The sequence below is a fragment of the Nycticebus coucang genome, chromosome 2 (assembly GCF_027406575.1).
Source record: "Nycticebus coucang isolate mNycCou1 chromosome 2, mNycCou1.pri, whole genome shotgun sequence".
Lineage (NCBI taxonomy): Eukaryota > Metazoa > Chordata > Mammalia > Primates > Lorisidae > Nycticebus > Nycticebus coucang.
Window position 1 is genome coordinate 103870842 of NC_069781.1, and position 17728 is coordinate 103888569.

The window sequence follows — 17728 nt, forward strand, 5'->3', positions numbered from 1 at the left end:
TAGCCAGTCAGTTTGCAAAAAGGCTCAACGTGATGGTAGGATGACTGTCCAATCACCGTAAGAGTGACATTTGCTTCACTGCTTTCCAGAGGTGTTCTGCACGAATGACCAAAGCAACTGTCGCCAACAAGCCATGTACTCCTAAGTGTCATTCAACAATCCTTTCCCAACCCCACCTTATAAACCCCTGTTCACAAAATTTTAAGTGTGCATCAGATCAGAATCCCTTGAAAAATGTCTTATCACACTCATTATTAGGCCTGCATTCAGCATTTTCAATTCAATAGGGGCCCAATAGTTTGAACTTTTGAACAAGTTCTCACACAGGAGTAGGATCCACATGGCAAGCAAGGTGGCCATAAAGCATACAGCTTTCCTTTCCTCACCACATGCTTTGATTCACATCAGAGGCTGTTACCTCTACACACACATCCCAAATATTTATGAAGTCATCCAAAAATGTTCAACTAAACACAACCCCAAAATTTAACACTTAGGTCTTGTTGTTTAACTTATATCTCATCCACATAGTTGATCTGGTAACCTGGCAGTCTGACGTAATCTACAGAGGCCTGGACGGGGCATCAGGTCCAGGTCCCAGGTCACCCTCGTGCCACACAAGGAGCAGCAGTAGGTTTTGAATAGGACCCTCTTGGGCATCCTCCAGTTCCTCAGCATTGCCATCAGCTCAACGCACCACTTGAGAAATGACTCCCAACATACATAATAAACATCAGGAGGAGGATGTTCATACCTGAGATACACCTGAGGAATAGAATAGAGATCCCCGAGATAGTCCCGAGGGATAGGATAGACGTCCCCAAGATAGTACCAAGGGATAGGATAGACATCCCCAAGATAGTCCGAGGGAGAGGATAGAAATCCCTAGATAGTCTGAGGGATAGGATAGATATCCCTGAGATAGTCCGAAGGATAGGATAGACATCCCCAAGATAGTCCGAGGGATACGATAGATGTCCCGGAGATAGTCCCGAGGGATAGGATAGACATCCCCAAGATAGTCTGAGGGATAGGATAGACATCCCCAGATAGTCCGAGGGATAGGATAGATATCTCCGAGATAGTCTGAGGGATAGGATAGACATCCCTGAGATAGTCCGAGGGATAGGATAGATATCCCTGAGATAGTCCTGAGGGATAGGATAGATATACCCAAGATTGTCTGAGGGATAGGATAGATATCCCCAGATAGTCCGAGGGATAGGATAGACATCCCCAGATAGTCCTGAGGGATAGGATAGACATCCCCGAGATAGTCCTGAGGGATAGGATATCCCCGAGATAGTCCTGAGGGATAGGACAGATCTCCAGGCTGAGCCGGTGCAGCGTGCAGGTGTGGCATAGCAGGCGGGCCAGGGAGTCAGCATGGAGGTGGTTCCCGCAGAAGTCGTAGGTCATCAGCTGGTGGGAGTGGCTCAAGCTGGGCAGGAGGTATCCAAGTTGGAAGTCTGTGATCTCACAGTCCCTTAAGACCGGGATCTGCAGAGTGGCTGCGATTCCTCTAGCAGGACTCCAAGGGGCTTTAGATCCGTACTGCTCAAGTAGATGCCTGTCAGGTCCAGCTTCTTCAGCTGCCTAAGGCTCGGGCACAGGACCACAGGCTCCAATTCTGATTTTGAGAGCGAGGCTGGAATGACCACAAGGAACTCCAAGGAGGTCAGGAGGCAGCTGAGGAAACCCTTCAGACGGTGATCGAAGAGGGGCGGCAAGGACGCATGAGACTCCTCGAGATCCAGCTGCGCGAGGTGGCAGTCACGATGGTACCTAAAGGGGAGTTCGTGGGTTTCTTTCTCGGGGAGAAATCCAAGGTCGAGCCCAACATAAAAGAGGTGAAAGAAGACCTGACAAAGACTCTTCATCTGGGCCATGTAAGGGCCTAAAGTCTTCTATCCGGTCCATTGTCACCATGCTATGAATGGTCAGGTCCTGGATGCAGTTCAAGTCCACCAGATTTAGCAGCCCCTGGAACCTGTCGCTGAGGCCCTGGGTCACCACCATCTTCCTGCAGCACAGGTGGACTTGGTCTTCCCTGTGCTGGGCCCATTCAAAGAGGTAGTCTGGGAACTGGGTTAGGCACTGTAGCCAGGAGGAGCCACACTATGTGATGATGGTCAGCGGCCACTGCCCCCCGGTCCTCAGACAGTCCACCGCAGTCAGCTGCTTACTCACTCCGAGGAGGCAGAAGGGGTTCCATACCATCTGCTCCAGAAGTTCTCCCCACCATGCCATAAATCTACGACTTGCAGCTTCCACCTACTGGGGCGAACCTCCTAGGCCAGCAGCCCATTGAGCCTGTCCAGTACAGCTTTTAAGGTCTCCAGGTGGTAGTATTCCACCATCAGCCAGAGGGAGGCAGCCCCAGGACTGCACCATTGCTGTTAGGAGCCTGTTTTCTCGTGGTCCATAGACCTCCTGGAACATGCTCTGCTTTTAAAGCACAGGCTCCCTGGGGTCCCAGGTGAAGTTCGGTAGGGTCTTCATGCCCAGAGATGACCTTCATGTGGTTGCTTTGGTAGCGCAGCCTCTCCTCCATTGCTGTTCCCTGGAGAGCTCTGTCTGTCCACATGATTCCCCCTCCTCCTGGAAGCCTGTTTCCTTTCTGCCCCGACTGGCTAAAGAGCAAAGCCATCTCCCATCGGCTGCCCGCATGGACATGTGGCATCCCTCATATGTCTATACTGTATGACATTGAAGGATCTTTAGCCCAAATGTCATTCCTTCTATAAATCCCTACTTTCTGTTAGGCCTTGGGAGTTCGGACACAGTAATGATGATGGTGGTGAAGGCCCCGAATACTTCTTGAGAATTTAACCTTCTTCAAGCTCTATGCTACGCACTGTGCAAAGAATATTCACTATCTCTCTTAAACCTCACAAACAGGTTACAAGGCAGGTACCATTGTTCTCATTTTATAGATCAGGAAACTGTGGCACAGTGAGGTAAATGACTTGCCCAAGGTCACATACCTCATAATTGGAGAAGGCCAGGATCTGAACCTAGGCCTGTGACTCTGGATCCCACCTTCCCATCCCCAGGCCTTCCTTCCCTGTTGGGAGCAGTACACAGCCCTGCCCTCAGGGGCTCATGTTGCAGAAGGGACAGACTTCAATGGCCAACTCTGCTACTGGGATGAATATAGGCTCCTCCAGAGGCTGAAGCGGGCAATGCTGGGTCTGGAGGGCTCAGAACATAGCACAGAGCAAGTGAAAGTGGGCTGGGTCTTGCAGGGTGAGCAAGTGTCTGCCAGTCAAAAAAAATGCACCCCAGGCTCGGCGCCTGTAGTTCAAGTGGCTAAGGGCCCAGCCACATACACCAGAGCTGGCAGGTTCAAATGCGGTCCCGGCCTGCCAAACAATGACAACTACAACCAAAAAATGGCTGGACGTTGTGGCGGATGCCTGTAGTCCCAGCTACTCGGGAGGCTGAGGCAAGAGAATGGCTTAAGCCCAGGCGTTGGAGGTTGCTGTGAGTTGTGACACCACGGCACTCTACCCAGGGCAATAGCTTGAGTCTCTGTCTCAAAAAAAAAAAAAAAATGCACCCCAGAAAGAAGACCTCAGATACTGAACAATGTGGAATCAAAGATAAATGTGGTCCAAGGGTGGGGGGAATTTAGGGGTGCCAGGCATGACACACATGTCGCTGTGAACATGGCTGTATAAGTATTGGAGTCTCTGCTTTCAAATTTCTTGGACATATACATAGAAGGGAAATTGCTGGGTCATTTGTTAATTCTGTGTTTGGCTTTCTGATGACTCTCCTTGTTTCCCACAGTAGCTGCATCATTTTACATTTCCCCCAGTAATGCATAAGTGTTCCAGTTTCTCCACATTCTTATTAACACTTGTTACTTTCTTTTTTAAAAATTATAATAATCCTAATGGTGTGAAGTGGCATTTCATCATGGTTTTAATTTACATGGTTCTGAGTAATTACATTTCCCTAATGACTACTGATGTACAGCATCTTTTCATGTACTTGATGGCCATTTGTTTATCTTTGAAGAAAACAGGGAAATCAGATTAAGGATACCCAAGACCTCTTTTTTGTATTTCTTACAGCTTCATGTGAATCTACACTAATCTTGGAATAAAGAAATTTGAAAATAATAAAGTGAAAAGTATATATCTTAGTGGATAACTTAATTGGCTATGTGTCAATGAAAATCAATGTGATTTAGAGTTTCAACTTTTCTAGCATATACCTATTTTATTGAGTTTAATACACTAAGAATATAGGGAAAATTGTACCCTGACATTGAAATAGGCTCACTTTGTGCTGAGAGACCTAAAGAATCACAAGAATGGCATGTGAGTTGTGTACATGCAGAAAGGCAGAAAACTGACTTCCAAGAGAGAATGTATATGTGAGATGTGGCAGTGCCAGGCCTAATGGTTATGGTAAAAATCTCTAGATTCCAAAGGTCAAGGTTTGTGGTTTTGTAAAAACGAAGATGGAGACATTCTATCTGATTTCCTCCAAGTCCTCCCTATCAATGTTGATAAGCAGCTTTTATCTACTTCTTTCTGTTTTATGATAATAAATATGGACCCACGGTTTGCTTGGGAGGACTCCTCCCTGAGCTCCTCCGTCCCCCAGCACAGACTCTGTGTCGACCCTCTTTATTCCTTGAACCAAAAACCCTTCGTGAGAATATATGGCTGTTAATTTAATGGGAGGGCTCTAACCCAAAAGAGCTCATGTCTATCAATGATGAAATAGAGTAATATTAAAATTATATATGTACATGAACAAATATACAGAGAATAGTAAGCTCCATCAATGTATACATACATTTCCTCTCATTCTTAAAAACATAATAGTGTCTGAGACACTGTTTCTTTCCAGCATATACTTTTTCTTTTTTTTGAGACAGAGCCTCAAGTTGTCGCCCTGGGTAGAGTGCTGTGGCATCACAGCTCACAGCAACCTCCAATTCCTGGGCTCAAGCAATCCTCTTGCCTCCACCTCCCAAGTAGCTGGGACTGCAGACACCCACCACAACACCCAGCTATTTTTTGGTTGCAGCCGACATTGTTGTTTGGCGGACCCGGGCTGGATTCGAACCTGCCAGCTCTAGTGTATGTGGCTGGCACCTTAGCGCTTGAGCCACAGGTGCCGAGCCTCCAGCATATACTTTTTATGGCTACATAATACTCTGTGGTGTAGGTGTGCCATACTTTAATCCCACTGATGAACATTTGGGTAGTGTTTTGTCCTTTTGCAGGCACAACAGTGCAGTAATAAATGTCTTTATTCAACATCTTTGAGCCTTGAGCAATTCTCTTTCTTCTGGAAGGGGGATATTTCAGTTGGCAAAATTATTTAATTAATACCATGATGGCCATTCCATGTCAGGGCTGCTATATGGCAACTGGTGTGGGTGCTATTCTCAGTCTAGCCCCTGACTTAAGAGTGAACACCTGTCTCCCTTGGCCAATACTGCCAGGACTCCCACATCTGTCCTCAGGTGTCTGGTGGCTGCAGATCCTATTGTTTAGGCCAGGACAGCACTGGAAGGTGTGTCCAACTGGTACCATTGTCCAACAGTCAGATTGTCTACCAGTCTCTTGCCCTTCACAGGGCTCCTTTTGTCTTGTAAATCTCTGAAATACTCCTTAAACTGATTTAGATTCAACACAGATCCTATCAAAACCCTAGCTGGCTTTTTATTTTTATTTGCAGAAACTGACCAATGGAATAGAATTGAACATTCAGAAATTAACTCATATCTTTGTGCTGAATTGATTTTCAACAAATGCTCCAAGGATGATGGGATCTCCATATACAGAAGAATAAAATGGGAGCCTCACCTCGCACCAGATGCAAAATTAACTCAACATGGATTAAAGACCTAACTGTAAGAGCTAAAAATATAATACTCTTAGCAAAAAATATATGTGTAAATCTTTGTGATTCTGGATTAAGCAATAATTTCCTAGATATGACACCAAAACTATATGCAAAAAAAAAAAAAAAAACAAAAAGACAACCAACCAGGCACAGTGGCTCACGTGTATAATCCTAGCACTTTGGGAGGTCAAAGCCCGTGAATTTCTTGAGCTTAGGAGTTCAAGACCAGCCTGAGCAAGAGCGAGACTCTATCTCTACTAAAATTAGAAAAATTAGCTGGGCATTGTGACAGAGGCTTGTAGTCCCAGCTACTTGGGAGGCTGAGGCAAGAGGATCACTTGAGTTTGAGGTTGCTGTGAGCTAGGTTGATGCCACAGCACTCTACGCAGGGCAACAGAGTGAGACTCTGTCTCAAAAAAGAAAGGGAAAAAAAGACAATTTTAAAGCACACTTAGAGAATATCTTTTAGATCATATATCTGATAAGAGTCTAGCTTCCAGAGCTCCTTTAGCATGGGGGACCAGCCTAGAGCTTTCACCCCAGGGCCCTGCAAAGGGTATCCTGGCTCTTTGATCAGCTATATTCAGCTTAATGACCCCACCTGGGAGTGAAGCAGGGCTGGGAGGTGAAGGGTTTTCACCTAGAATGGGGGGGAGGGGGTGGAGGCATGGAGGAGGAAAGGAAGGGAAATCTTCATGTCCTAACACTCTAATAACGTGCTCTAATAATGACAACACCAAGAGCAAGTATACTAGTTTTCAGGCTGCCATAACAAAATACCGTAGACTGGGAGGCTTTAAACAACAGAAACTTATTTTCTCACAGTCCTGGAGGCTGACATTCAAGAGCAAGGTGCCAGCATGGTCTGGTTTCTGGTGGAGGGCCCTCTTCCTGGCCTGTAGATGGCTACTTTCTCAATGGGTGCTCACACAGTGGAGACAGCTCTCCCGTGTCTCTCCTTTTCTTACAAGGGCACCAGGCCTATTAGCTCAGGGCCCACCCCTATGACCTCATTTAATCTTGATCAGCTCGTCATAGTCCCTATCTCCAAGTACAGTCACATAGGGATTAGGGCTTCAGTGTGGGAATTTGGGGGCAAAAGTGGCACGATTCAGTCCATAGCAACAAGAATAATATATATCAGGTGATGTGCTAGTAGATAATTTAACAACTTGCTCTCCTATTATAAATTAGAGCCTGGCATGGTGTCTATGGTCGCAGGTAGATTGAAGACTTTTTTTGCTTATGTGTGGTGTCAGATGTCTTGAAAAGAATGTGCAGACCGTTTGCTCATCAGCTTTCCTTAGTGTTTGTAAATTTAACATGTGGCCCAAGACAACTCTTCGTCTTTCAATATGTGGCAGAAAAGAGGTTGGACACCAACACCCCGAATATGATTTTGTGATCACCATATTCTAAATCAGTGTTTTACAATCTATTTTATCTCATGGCAGGCTCGAACCTATAGTTAAACTGCTGCGACACATTTAAATTATGTTGATCCAAAAAAAGAGTAAAAAAAGAATATACCTTTTTTGATTTATGTATTTCTTTCTTTCTTTTTTTTGAGACAAAGTCTCAAGCTGTCACCCTGGGTAGAGTGTGGCCTCAACCACCAACTCTTGGGCTCAAGCGATCCTCTTGCTTCAGTTTTTCTCTTTAGTAGAGACAGGGTCTCACTTTTGCTCAGGCTGGTCTTGAACTCCTGAGCTCAAGCAATCCACCCACCCTGGCTTCCCAGAGTGCTAGGATTACAGGCAGGAGCTGGAGGTTGCTGTGAGTTGTTGATGCCATAGCACTCCACTGAGGGCGATAAAGTGAGACTCTGTCTCTACATAAAAAAAAAAAAGATAACAATAAAAATTCTTTTTTTTTTTTTTTAGAGACAGAGTCTTACTTTATCACCCTGGGTAGAGTGCCGTGGGGTCATAGCAACCTCCAACTCCTGGGCTTAGGCGATTCTCTTGCCTCAGCCTCCTGAGTAGCTGGGACTACAGGTGCCTGCCACAACACCTGGCTATTTTTTGTTGAAGTTTGGCCATTTTTTTGTTGCAGCTTGGCCGGGGCCAGGTTCAAACCTGCCACCCTCAGTATATGGGGCTGGTACCCTACCCACTGAGCCACAGGCGCCACCCAGTTATAGGTTATTTTCAAACCACAAGCATTTATCTTAGTTAATTATTACAAAAGCCTTATGTGTTAGCCATTATCCTTACTTTACAGATCAGGAAATCTGAGGAACAGAGTTAGGACCATACAGCCAAGGATTTAAATTCCTGAACTCTGGCAGGTGGGGACAGGAGTCCACACTTTAACTCTTCATCAACTCCCACTGTCACCTAACCCTGTTCTTTGTGTCTGTCCCCACATCCTTCTGGATCACCAATGAACTTGGCATACTACTTAGATTTCCTGAGTCTGCATTAAACAGAGCTCAGCCCACATGGATACTCCAGCTTTCCGGGCTCTTACCCAAATAGCAGCTGTTCATATTTGTTGTATATCTTGGTTCCAACATCTGAAAGTTTTCCTAATGTTGGAAGAATTCCACATCCTATGCATCTTGGTGGAAGACCAGCTGACCTCTCAATATCGAAACCTAAAGAAAGGGTAAGATACTCATCTCCCAAATCCCTCTCAGGTGAGGGCTGGGCACCTGAATTGAAGTGTTTGCACTTTCAACAAAAAGCCTCTTTTCACAACCCCTTTTCAATATACACATTTTAAATGATGTCCATACCTAAAATACATATAAACCGTGCCCAGTGGAGACAGTCCAAGTCTCATTCATTTGCTGCATTCATGTCTAGGAACTGTGGGTGATTTGTAGTCCTCTCAGGCAGGCCTAGATATAGCTCTGGAAGCCATCAGTGATCTTTGGCTAAAAGAAGAGCTTAACTGCCCCCAAGTCTCCCAAAATATACAAATAAGGTTGTAGTGCAATAGAAATTGCTCTAGATATTTCAAACAGAAAGGGATTTAATACAGGGAATTAGTTGTTTGCAAAATCACAGAAAGGAGTGAAAGTAAAAGGTCCTGTGACTAAACCTCAAAGTCATGCCATAGCAGCTACGATCCAGCTGGGTGTCAAGAAGCTGCCAAAAACCATTGCCAAAGTCACAACTTCCCAGACCCATGAAACTGAGTGAAAAGTCAGTGGGACACAGGATCAAGCAATTGCAAAAGTTTATGTGAGCCAGACACTGCACATCATAAGCCACCACCGCCATGAGAATAACACTTGCCTCCTCTCTGCCTTCTAGATCTGCTGCTGTCACAGCTCATTGGCAGAACCCAAGTCAATCAATCCAGAACCCTAAGAGAAGTGGTCTCTTGGAAATGTAGTTATTAGCCTTCCAGCCCCTGAAACACAGGGAGTGGGGGGATAAATGTTATTGAAATGGATTGCAAGTAAAAATAGACAATATCTAACACTGCAACAGTAGAAAAAACATTCTTGCCACAAAAATGCTATTTAGAGTTTTGTCATGATGAAGTGAGCAGGTCCACAAGTCCTCTCCCCAAATAATACTTATGAATCTGTAGAAAACCATCAGAGGACTTAAAGGAAAACAAAAACAAAAACAACTATTTCTGTGCCCTAGAAATTGGCAAAATGTGTACATCAGACTGAAATGTGTTTATTCATGAAAATTACTGAAATTCAAGTACAGATAGAAAAATCCTGTGATTTTCTTGCCCGAGAAAACTGCAAGAACCTTCCAGTAATGAGTAGTGCTATGAATGTGGTGGCAGGTCAAGAAAATTGTCATCTTTGATTTATTTTTATTATTATTTTTTTATTGTTGGGGATTCATTGAGGGTACAATAAGCCAGGTTACACTGATTGCATTTGTTAGGTAAAGTCCCTCTTGCAATCATGTCTTGCCCCCAGAAGGTGTGGCACACACCAAGGCCGCACCCCTCTCCCTCCTTCCCTCTCTCTGCTTTTCCTCTCTACCCCCATGACCTTAATTGTCATTAATTGTCCTCATATCAAAATTGAGTACATAGGATTCATGCTTCTCCATTCTTGTGATGCTTTACTAAGAATAATGTCTTCCACTTCCATCCAGGTTAATACGAAGGATATAAAGTCTCCATTTTTTTTTAATAGCTGAATAGTATTCCATGGTATACATATACCACAGCTTGTTAATCCATTCCTGGGTTGGTGGGCATTTAGGCTGTTTCCACATTTTGGCGATTGTAAATTGAGCTGCAATAAACAGTCTAGTACGAGTGTCCTTATGATAAAAGGATTCTTTTCCTTCTGGGTAGATGCCCAGTAATGGGATTGCCAGATCAAATGGGAATTCTAGCTTGAGTGCTTTGAGGTTTCTCCATACTTCCTTCCAGAAAGGTTGTACTAGTTTGCAGTCCCACCAGCAGTGTAAAAGGGTTCCCTTCTCTCCACATCCACGCCAGCATCTGCAGTTTTGAGATTTTGTGATGTGGGCCATTCTCACTGGGGTTAGATGGTGTCTCAGGGTGGTTTTGATTTGCATTTCTCTAATAGATAGGGATGATGGACATTTTTTCATATGTTTGTTAGCCATTCGTCTGTCTTCTTTAGAGAAGGTTCTGTTCATGTCTCTACCCATTGATATAGGGGATTGCTGGCTTTTTTCATGTGGATTAATTTGAGTTCTCTATAGATCCTAGTTACCAAGCTTTTGTCTGATTGAAAATATGCAAATATCCTTTCCCATTGTGTAGGTTGTTTCTTTGCTTTGGTTATTGTCTCCTTGGCTATACAGAAGCTTTTCAGTTTAATGAAGTCCCATTTGTTTATTTTTGTTGTTGTTGCAATTGCCATGGCAGTCTTCTTCATGAAGTCTTCCCCCAGGCCAATATCTTCCAGTGTTGTTCCTATGCTTTCTTTGAGGATTTTTATTGTTTCATGCCTTAAATTTAAGTCCTTTATCCATCTTGAATCAATTTTTGTGAATGGGGAAAGGTGTGGGTCCAGTTTCAGTCTTTTACATGTGGATATCCAGTTTTCCCAACACCATTTATTGAATAGGGAGTCTTTCTCCCAAGGTATGTTCTTGTTTGGTTTATCGAAAATTAGGTGGTTGTAAGATGTTAATTTCATTTCTTGATTTTCTATTCGATTCCAAGTGTCTATGTCTATTTTTGTGCCAGTACCATGCTGTCTTGACCACTATGGCTTTGTAGTACAGACTAAAATCTGGTATGCTGATGCCCCCAGCTTTATTTTTATTACTAAGAACTGCCTTAGCTATACGGGTTTTTTTCTGGTTCCATACAAAACGCAGAATCATTTTTTCCAAATCTTGAAAGTACGATGTAGGTATTTCGATAGGAATGGCATTGAATAGGTAGATTGCTTTGGGAAGTATAGACATTTTAACAATGTTGATTCTTCCCATCCATGAGCATGGTGTGTTCTTCCATTTGTTAAAATCCTCTGCTATTTCCTTTCTGAGGATTTCATAATTTTCTTTATAGAGGTCCTTCACCTCCTTCGTTAGGTATATTCCTAGGTATTTGATTTTCTTTGAAACTATGGAGAAGCAAATTGTGTCCTTAATTAGCTTCTCATCTTGACTGTTATTGGCATATACAAAGGCTACTGACTTGTGGACATTGATGTTATATCCTGAAACATTACTGTATTTTTTGATGACTTCTAGGAGTCTTGTGGTTGAGTCTTTGGGATTCTCTAAGTATAAGATCATGTCATCAGCAAAGAGGGAAAGTTTGACCTCCTCTGCTCCCATTTGGATTCCCTTTATTTCCTTGTCTTGCCTAATTGTATTGGCTAGAACTTCCAGCACTATGTTGAATAGTAAAGGTGACAGAGGACAACCTTGTCTAGTTCTAGTTTTAAGAGGAAAAGCTTTCAGTTTTACTCCATTCAGTAAAATATTAGCTGTGGGTTTGTCATAGATAGCTTCAATCAGTTTTAGAAATGTGCCACCTATGCCTATACTCTTCAGTGTTCTAATTAGAAAAGGATGCTGGATTTTATCCATGCTTTTCCTGCATCTATTGAGAGGATCACATGATTTTTATTTTTGCCTCTGTTAACATAGTCGATAACGTTTATGGACTTGCGTATGTTAAACCAGCCTTGCATCCCTGATGAAACCTACTTGATCATGATGTATGACTTTTTGGATCTATTGGCTGTAATCTATTGGCTAGGATTTTGTTGAGAATTTTTGCATCTATATTCATGAGTGAGATTGGTCTGAAATTCTCCTTTTTGGTTGCATCTTTTCCTGGTTTTGGTATCAGGGTGATGTTTGCTTCATAGAATGTGTTGGGGAAGATTCTTTCTTCCTCAATTTTTTGGAGTAATTTCTGCAGTACAGGAATAAGCTCTTCCTTGAAGGTTTGATAGAATTCTGGTGCGAAGCCATCTGGACCAGGGCATTTTTTGGTTGGAAGATTTTTTATTGTTTCTTTAATCTCAGTGCTTGAAATTGGTCTGTTTAGGAGCTCTATTTCTTCCTGGCTAAGTCTAGGGAGAGGGTGTGATTCCAAATATTGATCCATTTCCTTCACATTGTCAAATTTCTGGGCATAGAGTTTCTAGTAGTATTCAGAGATGATCTCTTGTATCTCTGTGGGATCAGTTGTTATTTCCCCTTTATCATTTCTGATTGAGGTTACTAGAGATTTTACTTTTCTATTTCTTGTTATTCTGGCCGATGGTTTATCTATTTTAATAATTTTTTCAAAAAACCAACTCCTTGTTTCATTAATTTTCTGAATGATTCTTTTGTTTTCAATTTCATTGATCTCTGATTTGATTTTGGATATTTCTTTTCTTCTACTGATATTAGGCTTCGATTGTTCTTCTTTTTCCAACTCCATAAGATGGCTTGTAAGTTTGTCGATGTGCTCTCTTTCTGTTTTTCGAATGTAGGCATCTAAAGCGATAAATTTTCATCTCAAAACTGCTTTTGCAGTATCCCACAGGTTTTGGTAGCTTGTGTCTTCATTGTTGTTATGCTCAAGGAAGTTAATAATTTCCTGTTTTATTTCTTCCTGCACCCATCTGTTATTCAACAGATTGTTTAATTTCCATGTCTTTATGTGGGGTCGAATGTTTTTGTTAGAGTTGAGTTCCACACTTAGTGCCTTATGGTCTGAGAAGATACAAGGTAAAATTTCAATTCTTCTGATTCTGTTGATATTTGTTTTGTGTCCCAGGATATGCTCAATTTTGGAGAATGTTCCATGGGGTGATGAGAAGAATGTGTATTCTTTATCTTTGGGATGGAGTGTTCTATATGCGTCTATCAAGCACAGTTGTTCTAGGGTCTCATTTAAATCTCTTATATCTTTGTTTAATTTCTGTTTAGAGGATCTGTAAGAGGAGTGTTAAAGTCCCCTGTTATTATGGTATTATTGGATATCATATTGCTCAGACTGAGTAAGGTCTGTTTCAAGAATCTGGGAGCATTTAAATTGGGTGCATAAATATTTAGAATTGAAGCGTCTTCTTGTTGTATTTTTCCCTTGACCAATATAAAGTGACCATCTTTGTCTTTTTTGACTTTAGTTGCTTTAAATCCACATGTATCTGAAAATAAGATCACAACTCCTCTTTTCTTCTGAATTCCATTTGCCTGAAAAATTGTTTTCCAACCCTTGACTCGGAGCTTTAATTTGTCTTTTGAAGCCAGGTGTGTTTCTTGCAGACAGCAAATGGAGTCATCTTTGATTTAAAGTATTGTTACTGGCAAGTGGTCAAAAAAAAGGCCAACAGTTCTGCTAAACTGAGGTCAGACCTGTTTTGAGCAAGAAATAGACCAAAAGGATAGATGGGAATTTACTAGGTAGGCCCAGGAGGTGAAACCGCAGCAGGGGGCTTGATAAACTCTCACATATCCCAGATTGACCAGAGAACGTGCATATGCATACAAAGACTAAAGTGGGTTGAAGCCACTCACACATCTCTGGCCAACATAACTGTATAGGCGGTTCCCTAGTTATAAACATCTGACTTATGTATAGCTTGCACTTACAAATGGTGGCTATTACAGTAAGTCCCTGAGTAACAAAAATCTGACTTACATAGACTTGCACTTATGAACAGAGGCTATTACAGGTAAACGTACCTGTTCCAACTTATATACAAATTCAACTTAAGAACAAACCTACAGGCCAGGCTCGGCGCCCGTAGCACAGTGGTTATGGTCCCCGCCACATGCACTGAGGCTGGCAGGTTCGAGCCCAGGCCAGCTAAACAACAATGAAAACTGCAACAAAAAAAATAGCTGGGTTTTGTGGCGGGTGCCTATAGTCCCAGCTACTTGGGAGGCAGAGGCAAGAGAATCGCATAAGCCCAAGAGTTGGAGGTTGCTGTGAACTGTGACACCACAGCACTTTACTGAGGGCAACATGGTGAGACTCTTGTCTCAAAAAAAAAAAAAAAAAAAATCTACAAGCCAGGTGTGGTGGGCTCACATCTATAATCCTAGCACTCTGGGAAGCCAAGGAGGGTGAATTGCTTGAATTTAGGAGTTTGAGACCAGCCTGAGCAAGAGCAAGACCCCCATCTCTACTAAAAATAGAAAAACTAGCTGGGTGTTAGGCAGGCACCTGTAGTCCCACCTCCTGGGGAGGCCGAGGCAAGAGAATTGATTGAGCCCAAGAGACTGAGGTCTTTGTGAGCTATGATGCCATGGCACTCTATCCAGGGTGACAAAGTGACAATAGGTCTCTTGTCTCAAAAAACAAAAACAAACACAAAAAGAACAAAGCTACACAACCTATATTATTTGTACCCAAGGACTGCCTGTATGTGCAGAGAGTGCAAGAGATCTCAGCAGGATGGAAAATCCAGAGTGCGCTTGAAAGTGGCTTGTGGTTAGAATGTGTTCCTCTGTCCAAACATAGATACATTACCAGTGGGTGGAAACCTAACTGCCATAATTTGACTAGTCTTTTGCTAAGGGCTAAACTATAAAGTCATAGGCCAAAACTGGGAAGCAGGACTTAACCATAAAAAATAAGAACAAAGCAGGGTGGTGCCTATGGCTCAACAGAGTAGGGTGCCGGCCCCATATGCTGGAGGTGGCGGGTTCAAACCCAGCCCTGTCCAAAAACTGCAAAAAACAATTAAATAAATAAAAAAAAGAACAAAGCAATCACACATTGCTAGGGAGACAGGCTTTACAAATAAACAAAACAAAAACAAAAATAATGCACGGGGGCTGGGGGGAGAATCCAGACTTGCTACCATTCATTATCTCAAATGTCAAGCATTCAGTAAAACATTACAAGACATACAAAGATGCAGAAAAAAAGAGAGAGAGAGAGAGAGAGAGAGAGAGAGATTCAATAGAATTTGTGCCTGATTGTCCCCAGGTATTGAATTTAGCTGACAACCCCCTGCCCCCCATAGCAGCTATTATAAGTTCAAAGAACTAAAGGAATCCATCTCTAAATAACTAACAGATGTATTACAATAATGACTCAACAAATAGAGGACTTCAATAAAGACAGAAGTTTGGGCAGCGCCTATGGCTCAAAGGAGTAGGGCACTGGCCCAATATGCTGAAGGTGGTGAGTTCAAGCCCAGCCCCAGCCAAAAACTGCAAAAAAAAAAAAGACAGAAGTCATACATAAGAACCAAATGGAAGTTCCAACTCTGGAATGGAAAAGTACAATAACCAAAATGAAGCACTTACTAAAAGTATCTGCTACGGTTTGACTGTGTTTATTTCCACCAAAACTCATGCTGAAATTTGATTCTCAATGTGGCAGTTTGGGGAGGGCCTGCCTAGTAGGGGAGGCTTGAAGTTATGCGGGCAGATTAACATTGTCTCTCTCTCAGAGTGAGTTCTTGCTCCTGCTGGACTGGATTTGTTACTGAGAGAGTGAATTGTTCCTTCCTATGTTTGTTCTCTTTGCACCTGCTTGCTTCCCTTTCCATTTTCTGCCATGAGCTGAAGCAGTATGGGATCCTTATCAGATAGGCTGCAGATCTTAGATTTTCTACACCAGAATCATGAGCCAAGGGTGGCGCCTGTGGCTCAGTGAATAGGGCGCCGGCCCCTTATGCTGAAGGTGGCAGGTTCAAACCCAACCCCAGCCAAACTGTAACAAAAAAATCGCCGGGTGTTGTGGCAGGCACCTGTAGTCACAGCTACTCGGGAAGCTGAGCCAAGAGAATCACCTAAGCCCAAGAGCTGGAGGTTGCTGTGAGCTGTGACATCACAGCATTCTACCAAGGGCAACAAAGTAAGACTCTGTCTCTAAAAAAAACCAAAAAGAATCATGAGCCAAATAAACCTCTTTTCTTCCTTTCTTTTTTTTTTTTTTTGGGGGGGGGGGGAGAGAGTCTCATTTTATCGCCCTCAGTAGAGTGCCATGATGTCACAGCACACATCACCCTCCAACTCCTTGGCTTAGGCTATTCTCTTGCCTCAGCCTCCCGAGTAGCTGGGACTACAGGTACCCACCACAACGCCCGGCTATTTTTTGTTGCAGTTGCCCGTGGCCGGGTTCGAACCCGTCAGCCTTGGTTTCTGGGGCCGGCGCCCTGCCCACTGAGCCACAGGCGCCGCCCTATAAACCTTTTTTCTTTGTAATGACCCAGACTCGTGTTCTATTATAACAACACTAAACTGGTTGAAACAGTATCAAACTGTATCAAACACAGAATTAAAATGGCAGAATAAATAAACATCAAACTTAAAGATAGATCAATAAAAATTGTTCAATCTGAAAACAAAGAAAAAAATTGAAGAAAAATAAAAACAGCATCAGGCACCCATGAGACAACATCAAATATAACAGCATGAGTATAATGGAAATCCTAGAGGAAAGGAGAAAGAGAAAGAAAAGGGAACAAAACAATATTTGAAGATATAATGAGCCAAACTTCAGAAATTTGATTGAAAAAACATCAGTCTACATATCTAAGCAGTGTAAACACAGAGATCTACACCTAGACACTTCATAGCCAAACTATTGAAAGCCAAATATAAAATGAAAATCTTTAAAGCAAAAAGAAAGGCTCAGCACGTGTAGCACAGTGGTTGTGGCGCCAGCCTCATATGCTGAGGGTGGCAGGTTTGAACCTGGCCTGGGCCAGCTAAACGACAATGACAACTGCATCAAAAAATTGCCGAGTGTTTTGGCTGGCACCTGTAGTCCCAGCTACTTAGGAGGCTTAGGCAAGAGACTCGCTTAAGCCAAAGACTTTGAGGTTGCTGTGAGATGTGATGCCACAGCACTCTATCCAGGGTGACATAGTGAGATTCTGTCTCAAAATTTTAAAAAGTAAACTTCTAAAGCAAGCAGAAAATGATATTTACTTAATTAGTTGAGGCAGCTATAACAGAATACCATAGATTGGGTGGTTTAAACAACAAACATTTATTTCTAGTAGTTCTGAAGTCTGGAAGTCCAAGATCGGGGTGCCAGTATGGTTGGATTCTTGGTTCATAGATGGTTGCCTTCTTGGTGTATCTCACATTGGGGGTAGGAGAGAAAGAGAGAGCGAGCAAGCACAAGGTTGCACATGCGTGAGCTCTCTGATGTCTCTTTTAATAAGGGCACCAATCCTGTGATGAGGGCTCCACCCTTATGTCCTAATTACCTCCCAAAGGACCCATCTCCAAACACTATCACACTGGAGATTAGGATTTCAACATATGAATTTGGGAGAGGGGACACCAACATGAACTCCATAGCAAATATACACTTAAATAATAATCCAATTAACAGCTGACTTCTCATCAGAACAATGGAGATAGAAAAGTATGGAATAACACATTTGAATCTGGACTTCCCTCTTGACTTACTTTCATCAATAGAATGTGGCAGAACTAATGTGTTAGTTTCAAGCCCAGGCCTCAGGAGA